We start from the raw sequence: 19,629 nt of genomic DNA on the forward strand, positions 1-19,629 counted from the left end.
GTTGCGGTTGGTACAGCTACCTGCTATAGTGTATCATACCTAACCCTGACGGCAGGGGACAAGGGCATTAAATGCCCGTCTGCGTCGCCCAAATAGTGCAAAAGGGACCGCCAGGGACGCCACCGCTTGCCACGATGGCAATCTTGTCAGCGCCGCTTGCCACCGCGCACCGCTGGCTGCACAGCCTCCCGCCACGTACGCCTGGAAGGGTCCCAGAGCGACACGTTGGTGGATGTGCTGGAGCGCGGGTACAGAAAGGTGGCTTGCCGCGGCAAGCGCCTTGCCGCGGTCGTTGTCTTGTCGCTTCCGGGAGCTTGTCCTCACCGGGCCTTGCCGGGACGCGTGGCGCGTCGCGGCAAGTTCCTTGAGATTCCTTGGTTGGCCTTCCCGGCAAGCTCCTCTTGCCGGGGTCTTGTCGCCTTGGCTTGGATACTTTGTCCTTGAATGCCTCCAAAGGAACCACGGAGGTCCTTGGCGGTCACCTGGCAAGCTTTGCCGCGGGATGCTGCGACTGCCCGTGCACAAGTTCGGGATACTAGGGTACCCCTACTCTAGTACACCGACAGGAGCCCCCGCACGTCTTGTTAAAGCAGAGATCGTGTCCCCTTATTCCAGGATTCTCATCAATACGGGCGTGGGTAACCCAACCGCGCCATTGATTACGGCGCTTGGGAGATAAGCGAGTTTTACCAGACTGGTGGGGACATGTAGTTGCGTCCACCCATATAAGGGGATAAGGATCCACCTTTTCACCTACGCCTTCTTCCTCCTTCGCCTATCCATTCTTGCGCACTCAAGCTCCAGCGCCCAAGTCCGCACTCCCCACCTCAACCTTCTCCAGCCATGTCTGAAGCGGGAGGCAAGTGGATGGTCTCCTCCGTCACGGAGGGACACATCAAAAAGATGAGGAAGGCCGGATACCTGTCTAACGACATCGCATACCGGCTTCCCGAAAAGGGGCAGCTCATCCCCACCCCTAGGCCCCATGAGAGGGTGGTGTTCCTCCCCCATTTCCTCCGCGGACTAGGCTTTCCTCTCCACCCATTTGTCCGGGGGCTCATGTTCTACCACGGCCTGGATTTCCACGATCTAGCCCCGAACTTCGTCCTCAACATCTCGGCGTTTATTGTCGTGTGCGAGGCTTTCCTCCGCATCCGCCCCCATTTCGGCCTATGGCTCAAGACTTTCAATGTCAAGCCGAAGGTGGTGCGCGGCAACCAGGCGGAGTGCGGAGGCGCCATGGTGGGCAAGATGGCCAACGTCCTATGGCTTGAGGGCTCCTTTGTGGAGACCCTGAAGGGGTGGCAATCGGGGTGGTTTTACATCACCGAGCCGCGCGACAACGAATGGGTCACACCCCCTGAGTTTCGATCCGGACCCCCTACGCGGCTCACCTCCTGGAAGGAGACGGGCCTATCATGGGGTAAAAAAGGAGAGCTGACCGGACTCCAAACATGCGTCAAAACCCTGGTGGACAAGAAGCTCAAACTTGTCAACGTAGTCCAGGTTATGCTCATCCACTTGATCCTCCCGTGCCAACAACGGGCTTTCAACCTGTGGGAGTTCGACCCGGCGCGGCACCAAACTCTGAGCAGGCTCTTCGACACGACGTACGAAGATGCCTGGAAGGTGCTTTTCAAGGGCGCCGTGGCTCCCGCATCCGCTACTGAGGATCGCGGATTCAGTGCGTAGCGTCACGCTCTTGCGGTAAGCTGCTTTTTCCTTTTACATGGTATCAGTTTTATATAGTTTGACTCCATGCGGGATCTAAGCTCCCTTTCCTTTGACAGGATTGGCAGGTGACGTCCGGACAGATCAACTGTCCGGCCCCTTTTCCCGAAGGCCCAGTGGATGCTCACTTGGCGAAGCTGCTGGTTCCGGCACCCTATGTGGTGCCGGAGAGGAAGGTCAAGAAGAAGGCCACGGGGACTCGAAAGAGTGCCCGCTGCCAGGAGGTGTCGGATTCATCATCCGACGAATCCAAGACGCACTCCTCCCGTGAAGACGAGGAGGAGGAAGAAGAGACCCCTCCCCCTCCAGCAGGGGAAGGGAAGAAAAGGAAGGCTGCCCCAACTGGGGAGGCCGAAGGGTCCAAGAAGGGGAAAACCCTTCCTCCGGACTATTCTACCGACGCCGACGACGGCGGAGAGGAGTGGGCGCCCAGGGCCAAGCCCCTGGCCAAATCGTAAGTATCCGGATACCAGAGTAATTCATAGTATTCATTTACTGCACAGCTTTCCCTTACATCGAATATGTTTATGCAGCCCACCCAAAGACCGGCTCGACGCGTCGTCGAGCGGCTCACTGGACTCGTCGGATGTGAACTCGCTTCCGATGGCTTCCTCCCCCGCCCTACGGACGACACCGAAGTGTTGTCCCAACAGGTTCCAAGCCGGGAGGAGGTGGTCCCGGAGGCGCCGCAAGGTGACCTCCCGGACTCCAGGAGTAAAGGGGGTGAAACCCCCCCAGGGCTCCAAGCCCGGCTCTAGGCCGGACACCGCTCCGAAACCTTCAAAGGTTCCAGAGTCCGGCGGGCGACCTCCTTCCAAGAGGAGCCAGCCCACTGTGCCGGCGACCCCCGTCCAACCGGAGGCGCCGAACAATCTGTTGGAGGCGCTCCAAGGCGCCTTCATCGACGAGGGGACCGCACTATTATGAGTGCGGTGATCCAGAAGGTTCAGTCCACCAAGAGCGGACTGACTGAAGCTTGTACTAGCCTTTTAACAGGCTTTGAGGTAAGTAAAGAATGTGTAAATAATATTACCGCATAGACAATAGCCCCTGATGCTCTGTTTGGCGTTCGGGAAGAAAAGCCGAATAGAGGATCAAATAAAATTCGCAGGAGTCTAACAAAAAGGAGTTAATATGCGTGTGCAGGTTTCCCTGCTTGCGTCCGCCGCACTGACTGCGGAAGTGGACACGCTAAAGCAGAACCTCGAGCGGTCCGAGCAAGAGCTCGGGCGTGCCAAGAAGCAGCTCGAGGACAAGGAAGGTAAGAAATACCTTGTTTAAATATATATAAAAAGGTGCAATTGCAAAAAATGACAGGATTAACGTGGCTATTGTAGGGGGGCACGTCTGAGGTGGCGACCCTTAATCAAGCGCTGGTAGAGGCCGAGCAGAGGGCGGCCACGGAGCGCACCGAGTGGGAGAAGTATGAGGCCGAGGTTGGCAAGGTACGGCAAGAGCTCCAGGCTCTCATGGAAAAGCATGAGAGTTTGGAGCTTGACTCAAAGATGCGAGCGTCCGAGCTCGCGGTGGCTATGGAAAATGCCAAATCTGCCAAGGCCGAATCCCAGAAGACCCTCTAGGAATTGGATGAGGTGAAGAAGATAGCGGCGGGTAAGGCATTCTTTATGCAAAGCAAACACATAAGCGTGAGTTACTTGTTACTTACCCAAATCCGGAGCTCTCCAGGAGCGTTCGCAGATCTTCCCCGGAGTGTATCTGATGCCGCTGCATTCTATCGAGCCGAGGAGGGCAGCTCAACAGAGAAGGTATTCTGGTCTCAGTACGCTGAGGCCGGACACCCCGTGCCCCTGAGCGACCAGCTGAAGCAGCTGGTCGAGCTCCACAAGGCGGTCGAACAGGCCATGAGGGGCCTCATAGTTTGGTTGTGGCCTGGAGAGGCTCTGCCAGGGACCTATTTCGGGCTGGTGCGGCGGCTGCTGGAGGCCTGTCCAAGGCTTGAAGTCATCAAGCGCTCCGTCTGCATTGAAGGTGCCCATAGGGCCCTTGCCCGTGCTAAGGTGCACTGGGGCAAGCTGGATGCTGAGAAGCTTGTGAAGGACGGACCACCGCCGAGGAAAGAGCATCGCAAGCCCAAGAATTATTATAAGGATGTTCTGAAGGGTGCCCGCCTTGTGGCGGATGAATGTTCTATGGATGTAATTTTTGAGTAAAACTCGCTCGTTTTGTCCTATGCGCTGAAAACTTGTTCATATGCGCTAAGCAATGCTGTTTAAATTTAAAATATTACCTTCTGTGCGGCTGTTTATCAATTCTGAGAGATGGCGGGTCATCGGCTTCTGCCCCCGTGCCGCTAGTGCTGGGGTGTTCGGGGATAAACCTGAGCGCTCTTTTTCCCATGTTTGGGTCCTTCGAGGGAGGCGCTCAGCCCAACGAACAAGGCAATTGGACTATAATGCGTGAACACTCACTTAGCCATAGAATTCTATAATTTTAAATTTCGGCGAAGCCCCTGGTATTCGGAAGACCGAGTTCGGGGCGCTATCCACGCCTTGGCCGGATAGAGCCGACTCCTCGCCCTAAGCGGCATAAGTCTTTTGGGACTCGAAAAAACCTCTCGAACAGCGACCAGCTCTCGCTTCATCATGACAGTCAGTTTTAGCTTTCTCCACTGAGGTGCTCGACCCAGCTCAACTGGGGCACAATCGCAGTGGTTCTCCTAGTGCTACCTTAGCCGATATAGCGGAACGTAAGGCACCAAAACATAGGAGCCGGGCAAACCCAACTATTGACCCAAGACATAATTCGGAGCCGATGCATATAATGCTATAAGTTCGGGGTGCCGCACTTGTTAAAGTGTTCGGACTTCTCACACCATATTGAGGGGTGCTAAAGCCCCTGGCGTATTTTGGCCGTACCAAAGTGTACGGGTGCAACATGTCGTTAAGGAACATATATAAATATAAAAAAGGTAATGCAAAAATGGACAAAAGCTATTCATTGTTTATTAAAGAGGGTTGCGATCAAAGCAGAATGATACAATTAATGCGATAAGAAAAAGGTTGGACTATGTGACATGTCCGTTCCAGGGGAAAGCTGCGGAATAGTATGCGAAACAGGTATACTGCTCATGATAGAGACCACCTGGGAGTTCCGTAATGCGGCGTGGCTTGTCTGCTTCCCTGGTTCTTGCATCGTTTGTGCGGCAATTGAACTGCCAAACAGGCCTTCCGAAGACTGGGATCCTGAAAGTAAGAGAAAATTAAAAAATCGGCAGCCCCTGGTACGGTTGAAGCCGTGTTTTGGGCGTGCCGTGATGGTGCCCCTCCCCCTGTGCCCATGGTATCTCTAGAGCTTAGTTATGTACGCGAAGTACAGGTGTCGCCTTTTTGCGAGGGTTGGGGTTGGGGCCGCATTGCTACGCCTGCTCGAATCGTGCCAGGCGGTCTTGTTGTAGGTTACTCCGGGCGCGCTTGCCGGTGTCCGGTCGTTTAGTGGCCGGACTGGAGAACTTCCTGGAGATGCTGCTTTGTACTTCCGCTGCAAGGGCCGCCGTGTGCTCCTCCGTTTGAAGGGAGCATTCGGTGTTTCCATTGACCGTAATTACTCCTCGAGGGCCTGGCATCTTGAGCTTAAGGTATGCGTAATGCGGTACCGCATTGAACTTAGCGAATGCGGTTCGCCCGAGCAGTGCGTGATAACCACTGCGAAACGGGACTATGTCGAAGATTAACTCCTCGCTTCGGAAATTATCCGGAGATCCGAAGACCACTTCAAGTGTGACTGAGCCTGTACAGTTGGCCTCTACACCTGGTATTACGCCTTTAAAGGTCGTTTTGGTGGGCTTAATCCTCGAGGGATCTATGCCCATTTTCCGCACTGTATCCTGGTAAAGCAGGTTCACGCTACTGCCGCCGTCCATAAGGACTCTAGTGAGATGAAATCCGTCAATAATTGGGTCTAGGACCAATCGGCGAATCCGCCATGACAGGTGCTAGTGGGATGGTCCCTTCGATCAAAGGTGATCGGGCAGGAGGACCATGGGTTGAACTTTGGGGCGACTGGCTCTAACGCGTTTACGTCCCTTAACGCGCGCTTCCGCTCCCTCTTGGGAATGTGGGTTGCATATATCATGTTCACCGTCTGCACTTGTGGGGGAAAACCCTTCTGCCCACTGTTGTTCGGCGGGCCGGGGCTCCTTGTCGTCGTCGCTATGCAGCCCCTTGTCTTCATTTTCGACATTTAACTTGCCTGCCTGCTTGAATACCCAACAATCCCTGTTGGTGTGATTGGCCGGCTTTTCGGGGGTGCCATTTATCTGGCACGAGCGATCGAGTATTTGGTCCAAACTGGATGGGCCCCTAGGATTCCTTTTGAATGGCTTTTTCCGCTGACCGGATTTAGAGCCTCTGAATCCGGCATTAACTGCCATATCCTCTGCATTGTCGCCGTTAATGCGGCACTTCTGCTTGTTGCGACGCGACCTGCCACTACTGTCCCTGGTGTCCGAATTACCAGGGTTCTTGGTCATATTGTTGCTACGAGCAAGCCAGCTGTCTTCTCCCGCGCAAACGTGGGTCATGAGTGTCCTGAGTGCTGCCATAGATTTTGGCTTTTCCTGTCCAAGGTGCCGGGCCAGCCACTCATCACGGATATTGTGCTTGAAGGCTACTAGGGCCTCAGCATCCGGACAGTCGACTATTTGATTTTTCTTTGTTAGGAACCGTGTCCAGAATTGTCTGGCCGATTCCTCTGGCTGCTGGATTACGTGACTTAGGTCATCGGCGTCTGGGGGTCGCACATAAGTGCCCTGGAAATTGTCGAGGAATGCGGCTTCCAGGTCCTCCCAACAACTGATTGATCCTGTTGGCAAGCTGTTAAGCCAATGCCGAGCTGGTCCTTTAAGCTTGAGTGGTAGGTATTTGATGGCGTGGAAATCATCGCCGCGGGCCATGTGGATATGAAGGAGATAATCCTCAATCCATACCGCAGGATCTGTTGTGCCATCATATGATTCGATGTTTACGGGTTTGAAACCCTCGGGGATTTGATGATCCATTATTTCGTCTGTAAAGCAGAGTGGGTGTGCGGCGCCTCTGTACTGGGCTATATCATGAAATAGCTCCAATGAGCCTTGTCTACTGTGTTCGGCCCCACCGAATTTGTGGCCGGCGTGACGGTTACCGTCTCGAGCCGTGGGGCGCCCACGCGATCCGTAGATCGATCTTGTTTGCCTTGCCTTGTCCTCCAACATGTCTCGTAAGTCCGGCGCATATTCCCGTGTCTTGGTACGGGGTGCGGCTTGACTGGAGGGCCGAGAGGCCTCTCTGTTGCGGCCACGAGTTGGCCGGTCGGCCGCATCAAGTGCTTCCTCCTCTAATTGGGGTAGCAACCTGCGCTTTGGGTAGCTCTTGGAGGGGCGTTCGAATTTATGCTCTTCGGCCGCGAGGACTTCAGTCCATCTGTCGACTAGCAAATCTTGATCAGCTTTAAGCTGTTGCTATTTTTCTTGAGGCTTCTTGCCGTGGCTATAAGCCTGCGTTGAAAACGCTCTTGCTCGACGGGATCCTCTGGCACGACGAATTCGTCGTCGTCGAGGCTTGCCTCGTCTTTGGAGGGAGGCATATAATTATCGTCCTCGACCTCTCTGTCTGCCGCTCTCTCATGAGGGCTGGTTTCTCCATCCTCCTGTGCTAAATCTTGCTGGAGGGGGTTTTCTTCGGCACTTTTCGGAGTATTATTATCTCCCGTGCTGGAATCACCGTGTTTGTTTTGCGGGATTTTGAGCGGCGCCGCTGACGCCGGCGCTTAGGCTGTTTCTTGGAGGGGTCATCCTCCGCTGTTCCATCGCCATCTCCCTTTTTTGGGGTGTCCACCATGTATATGTCATACGACGAGGTGGCTTTCCAGGGCCTAGTAAGCGCTAGTTCTTCATCATCTCCTTCATCGGCGTCCATACCGTCGATGTCTTCGGAGTCGAAATCGAGCATGTCGGTTAAGTCGTCGACAGTGGCTACAAAGTGGGTGGTGGGTGGGCTTTGAATTTCTTCATCGTCCATACCCCAACCTCGCTGACCGTAGTCCGGCCAGGGCTCTCCTGATAAAGAGAGACTTCAGTGACTTCAGGATATCGCCGAAAGGCGAGTGCTGAAAGATGTCCGCGGCAGTAAACTCCATGATCGGTGCCCAATCGGATTCGATTGGCAGGGGCGCGGAGGGTTCGGAGTCCGGAGAGGAGTCCGACTCCTTGGAGTCACGAGTCTCGCGGAGTGCGGGCTGGTGTTCGGCTCAATCGCCATTGGGATCGCAGCCCCCAAGGCGGCGTCCAACCGCCCATCCTCGATCGGCGCAGTTGGCTCCAAATAAAGGATCGGAGCCGATGCGGGTGCGGCCTCCAGGACACTGTTCGGCGGCAGAGCTAGGTCATGCTCGTCGGGACAGTGCGGCGCGCTCGGCAGTGGCTCGAATCCGTCGAAGATCAAGTCCCCGCGGATGTCAGCCGTGTAGTTTAAACTTCCGAATCTAACCTGACGGCCAGGGGTGTAGCTTTCGATCTGCTCCAGATGGCCAAGTGAAGTGGCCCGCAGTGCGAAGCCACCGAAGACGAAGATCTGTCCGGGGAGGAAGGTCTCACCATGGACTGCATCACTGTTGATGATCGTTGGAGCCATCGAGCCTGATGGCGACGACACAGAGGAACTCTCAATGAAAGCACCAATGTCAGTGTCAAAACCGGCGGATCTAGGGTAGGGGGTCCTGAACTGTGCGTCTAGGCCGGATGGTAACAGGAGGCGAGGGACACGAAGTTTTACCCAGGTTCGGGCCCTCTCGATGGAGGTAAAACCCTACGTCCTGCTTGATTAATATTGATGATATGGGTAGTACAAGAGTAGATCTACCACGAGATCGAGGAGGCTAAACCCTAGAAGCTAGCCTATGGTATGATTGTTGATTTGTATGTCGTCCTACGGACTAAAACCCTCCGGTTTATATAGACACCGGGTAGGGTTAGGGTTACATAGAGTCGGTTACAATGGTAGGAGATCTTTATATCCGTATCGCCAAGCTTGCCTTCCACGCCAAGGAATGTCCCTTCCGGACACGGGATGGAGTCTTCAATCTTGTATCTTCATCGTCCAGGAGTCCGGCTATCCGAACACCCCCTAATCCAGGACTCCCTCAGCTGCCAAGATGCCAACTCAAGAGGAGGCATCTGAGTACTTTTTGAAAAGCAAGCAGGACCAGCTTGGTTATTAGATAGCATCATCTCTGAGGATTGAGAAGGGGTTGGCCACCCTAACTCAAAACTAGGAGAGCCTGGAAAGAATCATGGAACAAAAATTCTATGATTTAGATGTCAAAGTAACTGAGATTCAGTCTGTTGTGGAGCAGCTACAGGATGACATGCAGGAGAGGAAGGGCAAGACAACCACTGATGCATTTGGCAGAGTGCCTCGAGCTTAGAGATCTGCTGCAGTGCCTGTTCCAGACACCAGAGTCACTTCATCTGCACCAGCTACAGCTCCAGCGCAACCAGCTCCAGCACCTACCCTAGCAGCTCCATCTACTTCAACTGAAGCGTTCGTCCTTGGCGTTCTTCGGACACCACCACCCGAAGACCAAGCCTGAGAGACGTTTTAGTGCTATGCATTTTCTATGAACTTTTTGGTAACTTGTTGTCAAAGGGGGATAAAAATGTATAGATCATACGCTTCGAGAGAGAGTTTGCTTTTGTTCTCTCTTGTCTTCTTGGTTGAACTTTGTTTGTCTTTTATTTGCTTGAGATGCTATGCTATTATCTGTGAGACATTGATGATCATGTGGTTGGTCATAAGCTACACTTATGCTTGTTAGATGATATTATCTTACTTATCCTTATATGATCATTCACTTTGCTTGGTGATGAGTGCATGTATTTAATTCTTATCATTTTGAGCGCTCCACCAAGATGTATGTGACATGGAAGAGTAACCCATGATCCTAACTCATTGTGCATTTGCAGTCCAAAGCAAATCTTAAGATATGCACAAATTTAGGGGAGCTCTTGCTTTTCACATACTTCTCAAAGTGACAATATCTTTCACTCTTATTATCATTTGTCGAAGCTTTGATCTATATGTTGTCATCAATTACCAAAAAGGGGGAGATTGAAAGTGCAACTATCCCTGGGTGGTTTTGGTAATTCCTAACAACATATAGCTCATTGAGCTAACATTATTCCAAGATTAATATTTCAGGAAAAGCTCAATGAATGGCATGGCATGGATGAGGAAAGTGGATCCCTCAAAATTCTAAGGACAAAAAGTTTGGCTCAAGCTTCAAAATCAAGACTCTACATTTTATATTTTAGTGATCCAAGATCACATTGAGTCTATAGGAAAAGCCAATACTATCAAGGAGGGATGAGGTGTTTCTTAATGGCTTGCTTGCTCAAAGTGCTTAGTGATATGCTCCAAAACCCTCAACTACCTTCCCACATCCACATATGACCTAAACCAAAAGTCAAACTCGGCCCCACCGATTCTTTCTATCCGGCGCCACCGAGTTTCAAATATCATAGCCACTGCCACAAACCTTAGGCAAATCGGTCTCACCGATAGGGATCTCGGTCTCACCGAGATGGGATTGTAATCTCTCTGTTTCCCTTCATAACGTTTCGGTCTTACCGAGATGAGCGATCGGTCCCACCGAGATTGCAATGTAAACTCTCTGTTTCCCTTTCGTAACATTTCGGTCTCACCGAGATGGGCGAGTCGGTCCCACCGAGTTTACCTGACCAACTCTCTGGTTAGCCTATTACCAAAATCAGTCCCACCGAGTTTGTCTAATCGGTCACACCGAGATTACGTTATGCCCTAACCCTAACCATATCGGTCCTACCGAGTTGCATCTCAGTCCCACCGAAAATCCTAACGGTCACTAGGTATGCTGAATCGGTCCGACTGAGTTTAACCATTTGGTCCCACCGAGTTTGGCAAATTGTGTGTAACGATTAGATTCTGCGTGGAGGCTATATATACCCCTCCACCCACTCTTCATTCGTGGAGAGAGCCATCAGAACATACCTACACTTCCAATACACATTTTCTGAGAGAGAACCACCTACACTTGTGTTGAGGTCAAGATATTCCATTCCAACCATATGAATCTTGATCTCTAGCCTTCCCCAAGTTGCTTTCCACTCAAATCTTCTTTCCACCAAATCAAAATCCTGTGAGAGAGAGTTGAGTGTTGGGGAGACTATCATTTGAACCACAAGAGCAAGGAGTTCATCATCAACACACCATTTGTTATTTCTTGGAGAGTGGTGTCTCCTAGATTGGGTAGGTGTCACTTGGGAGCCTCCGACAAGATTGTGGAGTTGAACCAAGGAGTTTGTAAGGGCAAGGAGATCGCCTACTTCGTGAAGATCTACCGCTAGTGAGGCAAGTCCTTCGTGGGCGACGGCCGTGATGGAATAGAAAAGGTTGCTTCTTCGTGGACCCTTCGTGGGTGGAGCCCTCCATGGACTCGCGCAACCGTTACCCTCCGTGGGTTGAAGTCTCCATCAACATGGATGTACGATAGCACCACCTATCGGAACCATGACAAAAACATCCGTGTCTCCAATTGCGTTTGAATCCTCCAAACCCTTCCCTTTACATTCTTGCAAGTTGCATGCTTTACTTTCCGCTGCTCATATACTCTTTTGTATGCTTGCTTGAATTGTGTGGAGATTGCTTGACTTGTGCTAAGATAGCTAAAATCTGCCAAGAACTAAAATTGGGAAAAGGCTAGATTTTTATTTGGTCAAGTAGTCTAATCACCCCCCCTCTAGACATACTTTCGATCCTACACAAGGGAAGAAACCCAAGTCTGGACCTAAACCTGAGACTGAGTGCTTCTACTGCAAACAGACTGGTCACTGGAAGCGGAACTGCCCCAAGTATTTGGCGGATAAGAAGGATGGCAAGGTGAACAAAGGTATATGTGATATATATGTTATTGATGTGTACCTTACTAGAGCTCGCAGTAGCACCTTGGTATTTGATACTGGTTCTGTTGCTAATATTTGCAACTCGAAACAGGGACTACGGATTAAGCGAAGACTGGCTAAGGACGAGGTGACGATGCGCGTGGGAAATGGTTCCAAAGTCGTTGTGATCGCCGTCGGCACGTACCTCTACATCTACCTTCGGGATTAGTTTTAGACCTAAATAATTGTTATTTGGTGCCAGCGTTAAGCATGAACATTATATCTGGATCTTGTTTGATGCGAGACGGTTATTCATTTAAATCTGAGAATAATGGTTGTTCTATTTATATGAGTAATATCTTTTATGGTCATGCACCCTTGAAGAGTGGTATATTTTTGTTAAATCTCGATAGTAGTGATACACATATTCATAATGTTGAAGCCAAAATATGCAGAGTTGATAATGATAGTGCAACTTATTTGTGGCACTGCCGTTTGGGTCATATTAGTATAAAGCGCATGAAGAAACTCCATACTGATGGACTTTTGGAATCACTTGGTACTTGCGAACCATGCCTTATGGGCAAGATGACTAAAACGCCGTTCTCCGGAACTATGGAGCGAGCAACAGATTTGTTGGAAATCATACATACTGATGTATGTGGTTCAATGAATATTGAGGCTCGCGGCGGGTATCGTTATTTTCTCACCTTCACAGATGATTTAAGAAGATATGGGTATATCTACTTAATGAAACATAAATCTGAAACATTTGAAAAGTTCAAAGAATTTCAGAGTGAAGTGGAAAATCATCGTAACAAGAAAATAAAGTTTCTACGATCTGATCGTGGAGGATAATATTTGAGGTATGAGTTTGGTCTACATTTGAAAAAATGCGGAATAGTTTCGCAACTCACACCACCTGGAACACCACAGCGTAATGGTGTGTCCGAATGTCATAATCGTACTTTACTAGATATGATGCGGTCTATGATGTCTCTTACTGATTTACTGCTATCATTTTGGGGTTATGCTTTAGAGACAGCTGCATTCACGTTAAATAGGGCACCATCAAAATCCGTTGAGACGACGCCTTATGAACTATGGTTTGGCAAGAAACCAAAGTGGTCGTTTCTTAAAGTTTGGGGCTGCGATGCTTATGTGAAAAAGTTTCAACCTGATAAGCTCGAACCCAAGTCAGAGAAATGTGTCTTCATAGGATACCCAAAGGAAACTGATGAGTACACCTTCTATCATAGATCCGAAGGCAAGACATTCGTTGCTAAGAATGGATCCTTTCTAGAGGAGTTTCTCTCGAAAGAAGTGAGTCGGAGGAAAATAGAACTTGATGAGGTAACTGTACCTGCTCCCTTATTGGAAAGTAGTTCATCACAGAAACCAGTTTCTGTGACACCTACACCAATTAGTGAGGAAGCTAATGATGATGATCATGAAACTTCGGATCAAGTTACTACCGAACCTCGTAGGTCAACCGGAGCAAGATCCGCACCAAAGTGGTACGGTAATCCTGTTCTGCAAGTCATGTTACTTGACCATGACGAACCTACAAACTATGAGGAAGCGATGATGAGCCCAGATTCTGCAAAATGGCTTGAGGCCATGAAATCTGAGATGGGATTCATGTATGAGAACAAAGTGTGGACTTTGGTTGACTTGCCCGGTGATCGGCAAGCCATCAAGAATAAATGGATCTTCAAGAAGAAGACAGACGCTGACGGTATGTTACTATCTACAAAGCTCGACTTGTTGCGAAAGGTTTTCGACAAGTTCAAGGAGTTGACTACGATGAGACCTTCTCACCCGTAGTGATGCTTAAGTCCGTCCGAATCATGTTAGCAATTGCCGCATTTTATGATTATGAAATTTGGCAAATGGATGTAAAGACTGCATTCCTGAATGGATTTCTGGAAGAAGACTTGTATATGATATAACCTGAAGGTTTTATCGATCCAAAGGGATCTAACAAAGTATGCAAGCTCCAGCGATCCATTTATGGACTGGTGCAAGCCTCTCGGAGTTGGAATAAATGTTTTGATAGTGTGATCAAGGCATATAGTTTTATACAGACTTTTGGAGAAGCCTTTATTTACAAGAAAGTGAGTGGGAGCTCTGTAGCATTTCTAATATTATATGTGGATGACATATTGTTGATTGGAAATGATATAGAATTTCTGGATAGCATAAAATGACACTTGAATAAGAGTTTTTCAATGAAAGACCTCAGTGAAGCTGCTTATATATTGGGAATCAAGATCTATAGAGATAGATCAGGACGCTTAATTGGACTTCCACAAAGCACATACCTTGATAAAGTTTTGAAGAAGTTCAAAATGGATCAAGCTAAGAAAGGGTTCTTGCCTGTGTTACAAGGTGTGAAGTTGAGTAAGACTCAATGCCCGACCACTGCAGAAGATAGAGAGAAAATGAAAAGTGTTCCCTATGCTTCAGCCATAGGCTCTATCATGTATGCAATGTTGTGTACCAGACCTGATGTGTGCCTTGCTATTAGCCTAGCAGGGAGGTACCAAAGTAATCCAGGAGTGGATCACTAGACAGCGGTCAAGAACATCCTGAAGTACCTGAAAAGGACCAAGGATATGTTTCTCGTTTATGGAGGTGACAAAGAGCTCATCGTAAATGGTTACATTGATGCAAGCTTTGACACTGATCCGGACGATTCTAAATCGCAAACCGGATACGTGTTTATATTAAACGGTGGAGCTGTCAGTTGGAGCAGTTCTAAACAGAGCGTCGTGGCGGGATCTACATGTGAAGCGGAGTACATTGCTGCTTCGGAAGCAGCAAATGAAGGAGTCTGGATGAAGGAGTTCATATCCGATCTAGGTGTCATACCTAGAGCATCGGGTCCAATGGAAATCTTTTGTGACAATACTAGTGCAATTGCCTTGGCAAAGGAATCCAGATTTCACAAGAGAACCAAGCACATCAAGAGACACTTCAACTCCATCCAGGATCAAGTCCAGGAACATAGAGATTTGCAAGATACATACGAATCTGAATGTTGCATACCCGTTGACTAAGCCTCTTCCACGAGCAAAACAAGATCAGCACCAAGGCTCAATGGGTGTTAAAATCATTACGGTGTAATCTAGATTATTGACTCTAGTGCAAGTGGGAGACTGAAGGAAATATGCCCTAGAGGCAATAATAAAGTTATTATTTATTTCCTTATTTCATGATAAATGTTTATCATTCATGCTAGAATTGTATTAACCGGAAACATAATACATGTGTGAATACATAGACAAACATAGTGTCACTAGTATGCCTCTACTTGACTAGTTCATTGATCAAAGATGGTTAAGTTTCCAAACCATAGACATGAGTTGTTATTTGATCAATGGGATCACATCATTAGGAAAATGGTGTGATTGACTTGACCCATTCGTTAGCTTAGCACTTGATCGTTTCTGTTTACTGCTATTGCTTTCTTCATGACTTATACATGTTCTTATGACTATGAGATTATGCAACTCCCGAATACCAGAGGAACACTTTGTGTGCTACCAAACGTCACAACATAACTGGGTGATTATAAAGGTGCTCTACAGATGTCTCCGATGGTACTTGTTGAGTTGGCATAGATCAAGATTAGGATTTGTCACTCCGATTGTCGGAGAGGTATCTCTGGGCCCTCTCGGTAATGCACATCACTATAAGCCTTGCAAGCATTGTGACTAATGAGTTAGTTGCGGGATGATGCATTACGAAACGAGTAAAGAGACTTGCCGGTAACGAGATTGAACTAGGTATTGGGATACCGACGATCGAATCTTGGGCAAGTAACATACCGATGATAAAGAGAACAACGTATAGTGTTATGCGGTTTGACCGATAAAGATCTTCATAGAATATGTAGGAACCAATATGAGCATCCAGGTTCCGCTATTGGTTATTGATCGGAGACATGTCTCGGTCATGTCTACATAGTTCTCGAACCCATAGGGTCCGCACGCTTAAAGTTCTGTGACGATCGGTTTTATGAGTTTATATGTTTTTATGTACCAAAGGTAGTTCGGAGTCCCGGATATGATCACCGACATGACGAGGAGTCTCTAAATAGTCGAGACATAAAGATTGATATATTGGAAGCCTACATTTGGACATTGGAAGAGTTCCGGGTAAAATCGAGATTTTACCGGAGTACCGGAGGGGTTACCGGAACCCCTTGGGGGCTAATGGGCCTTGTTGGGCCATAAGGGAAAGAGAGAGGGGCCGGCCTAGGGCAGGCAGCGCGCCCCCTCCCTCTGGTCCGAATTGGACTAGGAGAAGGGGGGCGGCGCCCCCCCCCTTTCCTTCTCTTTCTTCCCCTTCCTTTCCCCTTCCTAGTAGGAGTAGGAAAGGGAGGAATCCTACTCCTACTAGGAGGAGGATTCCTCCTCCTGGCGCACCAACAAGGGCCGGCCGGCCTCCCCCTTGCTCCTTTATATACAGAGGCAGGGGGCACCTCTAAACACACAAGTTGATCACAAAGATCTCTCCCAGCCGTGTGCGGTGCCCCCCTTCACCATAATCCACCTCGGTCATATTGTAGCGGTGTTTAGGCGAAGCCCTGTTGCGGTAGCTTCATCAACATCGTCACCACGCCGTCGTGCTGACGAAACTCTTCCCCGAGCTCTACTGGATCGTGAGTTCGCGGGACGTCACCGAGCTGAACGTGTGCTGAACGCGGAGGTGTCGTACGTTCGGTACTGAGGATCGGTCGATCGTGAAGACGTATGGCTACATCAACCGCGTTGTCATAACGCTTCCGCTTAACGGTCTACGAGGGTACGTGGACGACACTCTCCCCTCTCGTTGCTATGCATCACCATGATCCTGCGTGTGCGTATGAATATTTTTGAAATTACTATGTTCCCCAACAAAGGAGCTCCCGCTCGGTCCATCCACGATCGCCGGAGCGCCATGCGGAGCACGAGCTTCTCCTCGTCCTGGTCAAAGGGACTCGACAAGTTGGTGTTGGCCAGCACCACCCAGTTGATCTCGTCGGAACCGGAGGCGGCCATGGCGGAGGGGATGGAGGAGAGATTGGGTGGAAGGGAAGGGGACAAAGGGGTGCGGAGAGGGCGAGAGGACTAAAGCGGAGTGGGGTTTGACTAGGGTTCTTCGTCCGGATGTGGTTTTTGTGGGGACGGTGGTGGGGGTCACATTTTTTGTGTTTTCAAATTGATAGAAAGGGTTTGCTAAATCACAGGACACTAGTATTGGTTACCACCATACCAGTGTATTATAAACCATGTATTCCACTGGTGTCCCAATTTTGTGTCTACATTGCGTCTGCCAGATATCTTTGGGCAATGGAAGCAAATGCTATCAACGGGAGCAACGGTTTTGTAGAGGTCAGGGGTGCCGTTGGCCTTGTTTGCTGTGCAATGCAACAGCAAGAAACGGTTGGTGTTCGATGTTTTGAGTGGAAATGTCCCTGGAACAACCAGCATTTTATTTCCGGATGCTCACCCAACAAAGGCTAATCATTTTCTATGTTGATCACCGGTCGACTCTCCATGTCGCGTGTCGTGGAGACGTGTACTGGTCTGCAGTATTGATAGCACTATGTCAAACCAACTCATTTACAATTCCATTACAGCTCCACTCAAGCTCTGTACACTTTTCAAGCATGCTTTACAAGGTACGCTCGTCCCTGGCAGTAAAGTAAACTCGTGAATATACATTACAAAATAAAATCATCTTTGTACGCGGCTCCCAAGAATGGTGGTCGAGCACGCATCCTACGCGGCGTGGACGTCGGCGGTGCCAGCGAACCATGGGTACCATGGCCGCTGGCGGACGCTCGCCGGGGTCGCACGTGAGGAGCCCCTCTAAAAAAACCTCGAACACGTCACGCGACAGGCGCTCCTCGGGAAACAGCTCGCGCGGCCGGCTGCCGCCTCGGCCGGTCAGCGGCTTCTGCCCCGCGTCGGCGAGCGGCGTGGATGCCATACCCATACACGTGCTACCGAGCACGCGGAAGATTCTCAGGAGCTGGTCGGTCGCGCTGTGGCCAGGGAACAATGGCTCGCCGGCGAGCAGCTCAGTCATGACGCAGCGGAGCGACCAGGCGTCCACGAGCTCGTCGTACTCCGGCTTCCCCAGGAGCATCTCCGGAGCCATGTACCAGAGCGTGTCGGCCTGACCGCGCGCGGCGGAGCGCGGCGCGCTCGCCATTGAAACGGCCAGCCCGAGGCTGCATATCTTCACCACGCCTTCGCCGCCGACGAGGATGTTCCCGGGCTTGATGTCCCGGTGGACAATGCCGCGCTCGTGCATCCTCTCGGCGCCGCCCAGGATCTGCCGCATGACGCGGCGCGTCTCCTCCTCAGTGAACGGCTCGTGGCGATCACGCAGAAGGCAGAACGTGGCCGAGGCTCGGGCCGACGTGCTCCAGGACGAGGCTGCACTGTCCGGTGCAAGCCGACGACGGACGGGTGGCCACGGCACGCCGCGAGGTAGCATGCCTCACGCAGCAGGTTGCGGCGGAGCGCGTGGGCACGGCGCCTCCTCTTGCCGTCGTCGGGTGAGCGGATGAGGCATTTCAGGGCGACGTCCGCGCCAGGAGCCGCCCTTCCCGCGCCAGCAGGTTGCGGTGGAGCGCGTGGGCGCGTCAGCTCGTAGTCCCGATGCGCCGTCTCTTGCGGGAGCCGGCGGCGTGGTCATCGATCATGGCGCCAATGGCGGCTTCGGCAGCGGCTACCCGCGAGACGGTGGCCATGGGGTTCCTACCCCCGCTGCTGGTGCGTGACGGTGGTCATGGGGTGGCCGTGAATGTACAGGGCAAGTTTTCGTGGCGCGCGCGCAACGCGTGGAGCGCATTTGCCGCCGTTCAATCGGATTCCGGCCGACTGGAGTGAAACGCGCTTCCGAATTGGATCGGGAGCACCGACTGGAGTACGGCCACCGCCTCGCCGGGAGATATAAGCTGCATTGGGGGCCTCGTGGTAGGCGATCGCCTTCTTCCTTTCCAATTTCCCCATCCAATCCTCCCCACTCCCCCATCCACCACAAGATCGATCACAGGAGCTCGCGGAAAAGCCGCCGCCATGGCCGCGCAGATGCTCCGCCGGTGGAACAGCTTCTACGGTGCCTTCGACCCCGTGGACGCCGCCATCGAGGCCGCCGACCCAGACCAATTTTCCCGCCACGTGTTCCAGCGCGCGAGGGGGGACCTGCTGGTAGGGCTCTGCAACGCCGCCGACGAGGAGCAGGCGGAGCGTATCTGCGGGATTCTCGACGACCTCATGGCAGAGTCTCTCGAGACGCTGAGGTTGGTTCCATCAACACTGGGGGTGCCCATCTCCACGGAACTCGCCGACTCTGTGCGCGCGCTGCGGGAGCACGACTCGGAGCGCGTCCGCCTCCTCGCGCGCGGCATCGTGAGCGGGTGGGAGACCTCCGTCCAGGACGACGTCCTCAAGGTCACCAAGGACGACGCCATGCCGATGAAGAAGCTACCGCAGCCCAAGGCGACCGTCGGCCTGCAGCAGCGTGCCTGCGCCGGCCCTGACGTGAAGACGAAGCGACCTCCCAGTCCCAAGATCATCTGCGAGCCGGTGTCCAAGAAGACGGCAGAAATCATCAAAAAGGTGTCCGATCCTGCCGCCGGCTTCGTCGACGGTGACCGTGCCCGGCTCTGCTCGGAGGAGAAGATGGAAGCTGCGAAGCGCAAGCTCCGCCAAGGTTACCAGGAAGCAGCGGACGCCAAACGGCGGCGCAAGACGCAGTTGGTGCAGGCGCCCAAGATGATGCAGCCGGCGTCTCAGGTGCAGCCAATCAGGAGTTGCAGCAGCTCCATGGTCAAGAAGACCTTCGCGGTCAGGACGCAGCTTCATGTGTAGCTCTAGTCAAGAACTAGTCCTGGTCACTTTTACGTATATCCTTCTTCGCGAAGGCTCGAACATGGGGACTCGAAGAAGAAGGGTGTCAGGAGGAAAATAGTTAGGAGCGGG

General features: G+C 51.3%; 1 pseudogene; it reads right to left on the bottom strand.

Annotated features, from left to right (window-relative positions):
* Nucleotides 1-17,357: 17,357 nt before the first annotated feature.
* On the bottom strand, nucleotides 17,358-18,146 carry LOC125519191 (annotated as a pseudogene).
* Nucleotides 18,147-19,629: the final 1,483 nt, after the last annotated feature.

The sequence above is a fragment of the Triticum urartu genome, chromosome 7 (genome assembly GCF_003073215.2).
Source record: "Triticum urartu cultivar G1812 chromosome 7, Tu2.1, whole genome shotgun sequence".
Classification (NCBI taxonomy): Eukaryota; Viridiplantae; Streptophyta; class Magnoliopsida; order Poales; family Poaceae; genus Triticum; species Triticum urartu.